The sequence below is a fragment of the Aplysia californica genome, unplaced genomic scaffold, assembly GCF_000002075.1.
Source record: "Aplysia californica isolate F4 #8 unplaced genomic scaffold, AplCal3.0 scaffold00283, whole genome shotgun sequence".
In the NCBI taxonomy this organism is placed as follows: Eukaryota; Metazoa; Mollusca; class Gastropoda; order Aplysiida; family Aplysiidae; genus Aplysia; species Aplysia californica.
In genome coordinates, this window is record NW_004797553.1 from 234,110 (window position 1) to 236,992 (window position 2,883).

A 2,883-nucleotide genomic window follows, 5' to 3' on the forward strand; every position below is an offset into this window, starting at 1 on the left:
ACACACACACACACACACACACACACACACACACACACATAGCCCATATACGTGCGCTTTATATAATATGATACGTATTTTTGTGTGTGCATGTATGTGTGTATGTGTGTGGGGGGAGGTGTGTGTGTGTGTGTGTGTGTGTGTGTGTGTGTGTGTGTGTGTGTGTGTGTGTGTGTGTATGCCATGACCGTGGAATCAGGCTCTCTTCAATTTTTGGCCATATGGAGTTATTAGTTTCATCTTACATCTTGGTCATTTGTTTTGCAACTGATGAAACAATATGAATCTATCTTGTATGGAAGTCAAGATGTTTGCAATTGAAGGAAGTGGGGGTTGCCTGGTGTCAGAGGTAATATTAGCATGTAAGAAAATGGCTGCCAAAGTTTAGTGACTTCAGAAGTTTGAGTGTCCTTTGAAACTGCAAACTTACATTTTTATGGCCATAGATCAACATTATTCAGGTAAAATCCACATTAAAATGTATTCTTAAATAGACACAGAAAGTATTAAGCTGAAAAAATAAAAAAAAATTTTTTTGTTAATGCTGGTTTCCTTAACTACATTATTTTGACGAGCACGTAATTTCACTTCGCAGGATCAAATATATTTGTAAGGGGAATGGAATGGCAAAACAGTCTGTTCACCTTTTCTTAAATTCCTTAATTATCTTTCATTAATTGTCTGACATTTTTTCAATAACAGCGTAATAAGCTCCTCCATTACTGAACTGCTAAGCAAAGAAATTTGCATCAGAGTGTGCATCCATATATTTACATTTATATTTTATCAAGGCCCTTACTCTCTTCACAACTATTTTAAAAAAGGGATGATTAGTTTCTACAACCATAGAATAAAGGAAAGTATACTTACAAGTTGCAGACAAAGCGCTTGCTACCTCTTCTGGTGATCGGTCATCATCTGCAAACAAAAGAAAATCAAGTAAAGTTGAGCAAGGTATCCGACAATACTCATTAAGAAAGGATTTGGCCATGCCTTAAATCCTGGCCACTACGCATTCTCCCACTATTAATTCCTTCTAAAAAAATTCCCCACTGATCCCACCTCAGAAATTCAAAGATAAAGACTTCTATTTGCAATGAGGTAATGATGGTGGCACTTGAACAACTCATAAAGGTTTTACACATAATTCCATAAACAAGATGCTTCAAATTAATGAATTATAATATATTTTTGTATTTTTTTAAGCGTTCAAGATCTAAGGTCGTATCCATCCTGAATATCAACACAGCAAAATATTTGCCCATGTTAGTCAAGCACAATAAGGTATAACATTTCAGGAAAGTAATGTTATCGCATTGTAAACATTCAGACATACAAACACACACAGTACCAAAGGCTGCCTAGAGATGTTTACTACATACCAAAAGTAAAGACGAAAGCAACTGGTGATTCATCTCCTGTGAAGACCTGCAAAAGAGATACAGTAGCTTTATACCTAATAAAATCAATACAATAGCTTTATACCTAATAAAATCAATACAGTAGCTTTATACCTAATGTTTGGACAATAAATTCAATACAGTAGCTTTATACCTAATGTTTTGCCAGTAAAATCAATACAGTAGCTTTATACCTAATGTTTTGCAAATAAAATCAATACAATAGCTTTATACCTAATGTTTTGCCAGTAAAATCAATACAGTTGCTTTACTGGAACGTTTTGAGGAATCACTGTCTATTTCTTTTTTAAGCACTACTGTTTTTCTCCTTTAAAAATCCATGATCCTACATCTTTGACCATAAAGAGAAACTTTCCTTAACAAATCTAACTCTTGGACTAAGACACGTGTCTGCGCGAAAACTTTGCTGGTATTGTTGATGGTTACTACTAAATAGTACAAAGTTCTCTTCAAAATACTAGAAAATTTAGAAAAACCCGAACAAAACTTTTCTTCTTTGAAGGGTCTTTAAACCAGTTATATACCTAGAAACGAGCACCTGAGTGAAAATAAATAGTCATAATTTATTTTCCTTGTCATTTCAGGCAATTAAGTGACATCTGCCAACCAGGAACTTAATTTTACTTCATCTTGTGCTTCACAGAAGAGGGGAGGTACCTGTCTTCAGCCTAGAATGCTTCATTGCAACATCTTTTGACACAATTTCTAAAAAAAAACCCCACTAACTTGTCAGATTATCGTAGGAGCTTTATTGATTCACAAAGTTAACATTTTCTAGACATTCTCAACTACTGCAAGCCCTTGCACATACTTACAGGTTCATCAACTGGCGCAAGTACAGAAGGTGCACGTTCTGGACCGGTTGAACCTCCTGCTGGTGCACTAGGTGTGACTGTCACGCTTACAACAGGCTCATCAGCATTGTTAGGAGAAAGTTCCACAAGTTTAGGAGCAGTTGGATAATCATCTATTGGTGCAACACGATCATCCTGAGGCAAGTCCTCCATGGGGTATTGACATTCGGTAGGACCTGTTGAAAAAAACCCCCAAACAAACCTGGAAATGAACAATTGTCTCAGAAGCATTATGCTAGCTGGTGCTAGAAGACTGAGGAAATCACAAAGACCCGGCGAACACTATGACAATCTGAAATACTCAGAGTTAGACTTCTAAAATAGTTGCACACAGTCATCAAAAAATTGGTCATATTCAACAAATTATGTTTGAGTTTCAGATAGAGGTACTGGTAATGTGACGACACAGAAGAAAATATGACACAATCAGTTCTTCGCAGTAGAAGACAATAAAGTTATTTTTTGTTCCAACTTATTAATTACAGTTGACATGTTATAGCTTTTTCGGCCTTCAGATTAACAATTCATTTTGAAAAAATGGTATGATCGCATACAAATTGTCTTTCAGAAACATAAAATAAGTTCTAATGCAACACGTTTTTTTTTTT

At 35.5% G+C, this 2,883-nt stretch overlaps 1 long non-coding RNA gene across 1 annotated transcript in view; it reads right to left on the bottom strand.

Moving 5' to 3' along the window:
* Positions 1 to 2,274, bottom strand: part of LOC101846361 — a 4,801-nt gene extending 2,527 nt beyond the window's left edge. Inside the window, exons 1-3 of the long non-coding RNA XR_001184960.1 lie at positions 2,237 to 2,274; positions 1,383 to 1,428; positions 871 to 918 (exon numbers count right to left, since the gene is read on the bottom strand). This is a non-coding gene — a long non-coding RNA (uncharacterized LOC101846361). The remainder of the gene's footprint in view (positions 1 to 870; positions 919 to 1,382; positions 1,429 to 2,236) is intronic.
* Positions 2,275 to 2,883: the final 609 nt, after the last annotated feature.